We start from the raw sequence: 8,285 nt of genomic DNA on the forward strand, positions 1-8,285 counted from the left end.
GATCCTGAAGGCGATGGTAACAAGAGGTCATTAGTTAATTCCCTCAACGATAGATACTACTTCCTTTTATTAAATAACATCAGTTTTTAATGATGTCAAATATTTTTTTTTTTTCTTCTTAGGGATACAGCATACTTGAACTTTACCTGAACCAGTCAAAATAAGCACAAACACACAAGAAACCCTGAACTGAAAGGCAGATTATCATAAACCAAGTAAGAAATAAATAACTCATCTGATTTTTATGCAAAAAATTTACAAAGTTGAGAGAGCATATATATTCTTTCTTACAGATATTGCGTATCTTTGGCCTAACAAAAGCAGTACCAAATTTGGCATAAAGTCTGTTTTAACCAGTACAAATAAATTAGAGTCAAGTTTTTCATTAGAAAAAAAGACAAACACAAACACCATTCTAAGGTTTAAATGAAGGTTCCTGCTTATTGCTTAAATCATTTTTGAAAAAGCTTAATCAATGTACTCTTATGACCAACTATTTATTATCTAGATTACTACAGCACCTGTGAGCTTCAGTTACACTGTAGTAAGACCTACAAAGCCACAGCAGAAGTGATGCCTGCTCTGAAGAGATTATAATCATCTAAAAGATAAATAGTTAAGAAACACAGGAGAGCACAAGGAAATAGACGACTGGAATTTATGTTCTCTGTAACTGCACTTTAGTACACTTTCCCTTGTGCACTGGAAGGATCAAGGTGTACATTTTCTTCCTCCACCTGCCTCACCAAGAACACCCTCCAGAAGTCATGTAAAGACAAAAAAACCCCAAGACACAGAAGGAAGATGTTTTGGCTAGTAAGACTGGAAGAAAACTACATGTTTACACGTTCTTAATACCTCTACTTCCCATATAAGACAGAAAGGATTTCAGTTTTTAAGTTGTCATCTCATAAAGCGGGACTGAACCATAAGAAAATAAACATCCCTCTGGATGGCTAAAAGCCTAGGTGAACTGTCAAGGCAGAGCTGCTGAGGCAATACATTCAAAGCTGTTTCAGACAGTCTTTAAAAAAAAAAAAAAATCCCATTCCTTTAATGAAGCATCCAGTGAGTTCATATACTCACTCCAGTGCAATGGGCACACACACAACTTTTGGAAGAATGCTGTTTTCATTTAAAGGAATTCTTTGAAAATTTACCACTACAATACAGTAGTGCATCCAACACAGACCAGCAGCCAGAGCTGTTTACAAAGCTTTCTGCTCAGCACTAGACTAAAAATCCAAACTCTTTTTGCTGTGTAATAAATCAGTACTCTGCATTTAACAATTTTCAACAGTACCATATGCTATGTAGTCCCATATGTTCCATTACAAGGAAGAAAAACATCATCTCAACATGAAACATCAGGGACTATATTCTTGTAAATCTGGCTTAAACACTCACAATGTTCAATGGCAACCCTAAATAAATCTGCTCCATTTTGTGCGAGATTCTGTGCAACTGAACTGCAGATCGCTTATTTAAAATTAAGGAAAAAAAAAGTATTAATGTAGGAAGCGAGCACACTATTTGCATCTCTCCAGAAGCAGATTCACTATGCACAAAATTTGGCACACATTCATCAATTCCAATCTAATAAAGACATCTTGCTCATAAAATGATGATAGTATCTGGTAGTCATAACACCTTTCATCCTAAACTGCTTAACGTATGTGAAAATACATACACTACATACAAGATTCATTCCTCCCAGTGCTGAAAAGCAGTTACTCTGGAACATGACATCTGCCATGTTCTGCATCACAGTAATTCTGGAGAGTAGTTTGTGAGAAAAGTAAAAAAACAAAACAAGCCCATGTATGCATTTTAGGCTACAGGGAAAAGCAGTAGGCAGTGTCTAGTTTCCTAGACAGCAGTTTATCCAGGACTTTGGGGTTAACATCTCCACTCTTAAACTGACAATTTCTTAGATTAAGTACGAACAGCTTTCTCTCTCTTCCCAAAGACAGTGCAACCCGCAGCATAAAAGCTGCTTGTACCGAAGGAAAGTCATGAACGCCTGAAAACATGGCACACCAAGGTCACCATTTGCCCTTCTTTTGAGGAATTACTTAGTCTCTCAGGTAACCCAGCATCATAATTAACAGAGTGACAACAGGAGGGGGTGCAAACGGGGGGAATTCACTAGTTGAAAACTTTAAAGGCAACCTGACGAAGATTAGTTCATCTGAACGAGCTATGTTCTCTAGCTTTGCCCAACTAACCACCGTGATCCAACCATGCCTAATTATACTAATATTCAGAAAGACAGACTGAAATTAATATGCCAAACAAACTGTGAGAATGTCCTTATTTGAAAGTCTTTTGTAGCTAAGTAGGAAGGCATGCAACTGCGCGTTCCCACATACCTATTGGTTTCATTAAATTCAAAATAAACCAAAGTCCATTTTGACCTAATATTCAGGGTGGGGAAAAAATAGTAATTACATCAACATCAAGCTATTACCTGTTCAAGGACATAAGTGCTTACTTCATTAACAACTCAGACAAACTTGTTTTGTAAGCTCCCTATATTAAATTTGAAATTTCCCTGCCCTTACAAATTAAACTAACAATTTCTTACACAAAGGGAAAGTCCAGTAAGACAACACAAACACAAGGATGAGTATATAAACAAGAAAACTTCCAAACTGCTCAAATCAAACGCATTCTTTGCCATCCTCAATAAGAACAAGCTTACCCAAGCCACCTAGACAACCTAATTTCAACAATTTCTTTGAATTCACTTAAACAACTTCTTTAAAAAAAAAAAAATACTACCAGTACTCCAGGTTTCTTTAATCTGAGAGCAAAACCTACTGACCTTTACAAACATATATTTTTCACATTTCCAACAGGAAGTAAAAATTAAATACCCATGATATAGTTCTACAGAACAAGGACAACATGTCACATTACAAGCATTGCTCTTTAATGCTGTGAAGTGGAGCTTTATAAAGATTCAACAGAAGCTGCCATAGTATCATAAATAACTAGGAGGGCACTCGGATTTCCAACATCCTTCAGTAGCTCAGGAGATGGATGACCACACCCAATTAATTTACTTTAATTTCTATTTCAACTTTCCTCCTCATTAATTAGGAGCTGAGGTTCCCATAGATTACAGTTCCTGGCATGCAATACCAATGATGATTTTAAGTGGTGCACACTACACGATCGCACTTCGTGTGCTGTAATACAGCCAGCAGATCAAAATGAAAAGTCAGAATGTGTGCTGCCCATGTAAAAATAGGAAGAGAGATTTCCTTCTTTTTACCCAAAATATCTAAGGAACCCTGGCTTTATCAGATCAATACTTTCTAAAATATGTTTCACTCAATGAATTAAAACAAACGTACCATAGTGATTTCAGAGAGCAATAACAAGACAGTTTCAGGAAAACTGAGCTACCCTTGAAAGAACTAATGAACAAGCAGGCGCAATGCGATTGCATAATGTTTATTACACAGCACTAAGCCAAAGGCAATCAAATCATTCTGGTTTAATCAATGGCCTTCAAATAAGGAAGTAGTTTGAAAATAATAAGCATAAAATAAAACACTCTTTTAGGTTTACTACTTTGATTTTTTTTTCCTGTTGTGTAAAAGCACATCTATTAAAAAAGCTGAGCATGTGCCGAAGTATAATTTTATAAAAATCTACTTCTTAAATATCTTTGATATCAAAACTGCACTTTTATTCAAACTCAGTTTGCTGTAAATGCTGTGACTGAACCATAGAGAGGTTCTCTTAAAAGAATTTGAACTCTGCCTTAAAACAAAAGGTCTGTTTTCTATTTAAAAACATTAACCTTAGACACTAAGATTTCTTTCCTGTAAAATCAACAAATAAATAAAATTGAAAGTGTTTCACGAACACCTCCTCCTCCCCTGCCATTTCTCATAACCTGGACATTGCAGCATTTCACGAGGCTGCAGAACAACCTGGAACAAAAAACTGTAAATGGAGAAAACAACTAGTCTGTGTTCCTGGTCCAAACTCGCTGACCCCACCCTTTGTGCAGCAAACTTCACCGCCACTGCTACCCCTCTCCTCCCCAGCCACAGGGTTTCCTGAACAGCCTGTGTCAGCCCAGCTTCATACAAACAGGGTTTTCTCTTACAGGCAAGACAGCTGATTAGTCAGAAGGGACAGAGCCCAGTTCTGTTGAAAGACCACTCCATCCTGCAACTCATTATGAAAAATAAATTTAACAGCAAAAGCCTGTTGATACAGGATCCATATTTAGAATGCACATAAGTAGAAATATCTCATCTTTAAAAGTTTTGACTTGCAAGGATCCTTTTTAACCGATAATGAATGTAACAAAGCAAAAGGGAAGTACATACAGAGAATCACTGTAAGTAATACACATACAGAAGAATTAGCTTGCAATCTGAAAACCCTCATATTGGAAAGGGAAGATGGAAACAACCTAGCTCAAGTTTTCCTCAAATCAGATGCAAGAGGAAGTTATATGATGAGTTATATGATGAGTTATAGGGTAAATAAGAAATCTTGATTTGACAAAACCTGAAAAAACTATACATTAACGCAGATACGAACAGTTTGCAGCCTCACTGTGAGTGCATAAAAGAATTAAGTTGTCAGATATTTGTATGAATTTCAATGTTAAAAGAGAGTTTGTGAACAGGTATTTACATTTAAAACACTCCCTATATTGTTACATTACTCCCTGAGAACTCAGAATTAGCTAGCTACCAGAAGTAATACAGTTTTAAAGACATAAACAGAGAGGAACAAGCATGGTGTATTATTTCTCTCCATGAACAATCCATTATCAATGTAGAAATACCAACACATGTACTCTAATACATCTTGTACAAGATACATTAAACTAATTACCACTAGCAAAATAAGCTACATCACTCTAAGCATTGTAGCATTCCAAACATTTGTTGAAACTATGTAAGCAGACCTTGGAGAACAGATTGGAGCCCACTTATCCTCACCCAAACATGAGCACCATAAGCTGCAGTAACAGTGTCATACCCCTGTAGTGCTCTTACCCAGTTAACTTCTAATCACGTTGTGTACTGCGGATCAGCTTCCGCAGGAGAGGTGAGGAGCGTCCCCCATTGATCCATAACCCTGAACTACTTTCATCTTCTTATTTAGATCACTATCCCATAAGGCAGGCAATGTGATTTGAAATCCTCCGGGACAGAAAGTGGAGCTGAGCACAGCTCTCCCACAGCCTGGGTAAGTCCTTCTGCTAGGAGGCTTCTGCACAGCAGGGAGGCCATACCAGCACCACCTGTTTTGCTGTTTTTAAACAAACATGGCAGCTGCCACTAGACTGTGTGCTGAGCCCGAGTGCTCCACACACCTATGAGATCAGTGTTCAACTGCTGGAGCACAACCCTGAGGAGAACACCCTGGCTGCAGACAGAAAATCCGGCACCGAGCTGCTCGATTCTGCCCAGGCTGAGTAAGTAACCAGGGAAAACCCGGATGCTACCAGGGCTACTCAGTGGCTACTAGATTTTAGAAGTATCATAGTTATAGGATTAGGGAATTAGTTCCACTTACGTTCCTGGGGGAAAAAAAAAAAAAAGGAAAAAAAAGGACACAAGGAGATATATAGGAAACAAAATTCTACGGGCTTAGTACTTGCCTAGTGTCCTCCTTCTTTCTCCTTCCCACGCAAATATGAGTACTGCTAGATGACATTCAGCACCTACAGTAAATCATTTCTTCATGTCATTAAAAGGACAGATACATCTGCTAAGACCCGACATAGGTAATTACTTCCAACTCAGTTTAAAGAAAGCTGACAGTAACCAAGCTCCCCTTTTCACTAGGCCAATGCTAACGCCGTTCATATTACTTGCTCACAGACAGATCTGAGGAGTAATCTTAATGGACAGACGCCGTTTATCCGAGCTGTGACAGTGTCCCTAGCTTGCAGGTGAAGGAAAGGCAGTCGCTTTCCCTCCTCTCTTCACGTCCACCCCCGCACTGAGGCATTTCCCCCTCCGCACAGGTTACTGTAACGCGCCGCAGCTGCTGTCCTGTAGCTCTAACTTCCCACAGAGCTCCTCGACCACGGCCAGCAAACTCGGGACAGCTCACCGCACAAGGGAGCTGCATGTCAGAAGTCCTACAAAAACCAGCACGACCTGCTGGGAAGCTGCCCCCCCATCCTCTGGCCCCCACACCCCCGGCCCCCCCCCATCCCCTGCCCTCCTCAGCGGGGCACTCCCGGCACCAGAGCCGCCACAGGAAGAGTGCTGCTGGCCGGGGGGCTCGCACACCCGCCAAGACCCCTTACTCGAAGCCCGGAGGCAGCTACCCCAGCCTCCGAGCAGCTCCGGGTGAGCGGGCGGGCCCCGCCGCGGGCGCGCCCCTGGGGAACTCCGCCGTGAGGCGCCCCCGGGAGCACCCGGCACTCCCCGTCCCGGCAGCGAAAAAGTGCTTTTTTAGCCCCAAAACCGCTGCCAGCCCCGGCGCTGCCCCGCTCCCCGCCCCGGCGGGACCCGCCTGTCAGAGGCGAAGCCGCCGCGCGCGCGCCCCCTCAGCCGGTGCCCGCGGCCGCCTCGCCTCACGGCCGCGGCTCCCACCCCCGCGCCTCACCTGGTGCCGGCCGGCGGCAGCGGGCCACGTCCGCGGCGCCCGGGAGGGAGGCGGGAGGAGGGAAGGAGAGTGTCCGCCGGCCCGTCCCCGTACCCGCCGCTTCCTGCCACGGCCCCGCCGCCGCCCGAGGTGCGGCTCCCCCTGCCAGGCGCGGCCAATCGCGCAGCCGCTCGGCGATCGGCTCTACGGCCTGCCCGCCGCGGGCGGGCGGGCGGGAGGGAGGGAGGAGTAGGCATCGGCGCTCGGCTACCCAGCCCGGCGGCTCAGGCCAGGCAGCGGAGCGGCGCCGCCTCATCGATCGCACCCCCTGAAGCATCGGCGCTCGATTCAGCCGCCTGCCCAGTCCCGCCGGGAGCGAAGGCTTCGGGGTGTCCCGGGCCGGCGGCCGCCGTTAACGGCTGGGGCGGGGCTGCCCCTCAGAGCTCCTCAGGGCCTGCAGTGGACGGTGTCGGGGCCCATAGTGGCCTCAGGGGTGCGAGAGAGCGGGGTGTCGGGGCCTATAGCTGCCTCAAGTGTGTGAGGGTCCGGGCCTGTGGTAGCCTCGGGTGTGTGAGGGGATGGTGTCAGGGCCCAGTAAAAAGGCAGCTCTGAGTCTTTAAGTACCTGCTGTCAGGGTTGGGGGAGCCTTGACAACGACTGTGTGTCCTGTGGCAGGTCGCAGCTGGCAGAGATTCCTAGGAACAAAAAAAAGACAAGGTCTGACTTAACAGTGGTGTGCCTTAAGGAGGAAAGGCCTCAAAGGAGAAGAAGGAGCTTTAGCAGTGGTTAAGAGGTCTGGATTAGGAAGAGCTCAGAGCAGAGACAGGGTAAGGTGATTTAATGCTCTTTCTGCCACACTTTGTGGGTCCCTACAGCCTCTGAATCTAGAGGCAAACACTCTTGCCTGGATTGCTGTAGAGGCTCACAGTGGCTTATTCTTTGATAGTTCTTTTTTTTATTACTTTTTTGCTAAATAAACTGAGGAGCAGAGCTTTATCTTCTGCCAGTACCTCATGCAACCTCATTCTACTAGCTTGTTTCTGACAGCTATTCTCCTCCTGGGCTTTCTTCTAGGACCATCATCATATAGCCCTTTGAAACTAAAGGTACAGAAACTTGAAAGCCATGTGTTCCAGGCTAAGGGTGTTGGTATGCATTCTGTTCTTCAAAGGCCAAGGTACTATATTACAGGTTTTCTCATTGCAGTCATCTAATTCATACAGTAAATGAGTTGCCATGATCTCTGTTTATAAGCCGAGCTGCATAACCTTTTTTTCTCTATTTCTTACAAATGGAAAGAAAAACAGTGAGCGTGACTTCTGTGTCAGCTACTCTGTGAATAGCTGATGCTGACAAAGCAGGAGGCAGAAATCTTTCTTCAAACTGAGTGAATGTATATAAAACAATAAATGAGTTGTGATGAGAAAACCAGCTTTGATTAAAACATGAGCCAAGAACAACAGCTTGACAGAGAAGTCTGAACTTTCCCTGATAGCTCTTTGGGGCGTAGACAACGTTGAGTTTCTGCGTTTGTAAGGGAAACATGGCATTCCTTAAAGCTGAACCTCCTCCCTTGGGTTCCCACTGAATGCCTGAGAGATGACAGTAGAGGGTGTCTCCAGAAGGCTAATATTAAACATGAGGAATTAGTACAGAGGGAGCAACAGCAAGTGAGGTTCCAGTTTTGACCACAGAATGAGCTAAAA

At 43.9% G+C, this 8,285-nt stretch overlaps 1 protein-coding gene across 3 annotated transcripts in view; it reads right to left on the reverse strand.

The window, feature by feature from the left end:
* TAOK3 (TAO kinase 3) overlaps window positions 1-6,666 on the reverse strand; it is a 94,565-nt gene extending 87,899 nt beyond the window's left edge. For all 3 annotated transcript variants that reach the window (XM_050906398.1, XM_050906397.1, XM_050906396.1), the window contains exon 1: window positions 6,601-6,666. The gene's annotated coding sequence lies outside the window, so the exon portion shown is untranslated. The remainder of the gene's footprint in view (window positions 1-6,600) is intronic.
* Between the last annotated feature and the right edge of the window lie 1,619 nt (window positions 6,667-8,285).

The sequence above is a fragment of the Gymnogyps californianus genome, chromosome 16 (assembly GCF_018139145.2).
Source record: "Gymnogyps californianus isolate 813 chromosome 16, ASM1813914v2, whole genome shotgun sequence".
NCBI lineage: Eukaryota > Metazoa > Chordata > Aves > Accipitriformes > Cathartidae > Gymnogyps > Gymnogyps californianus.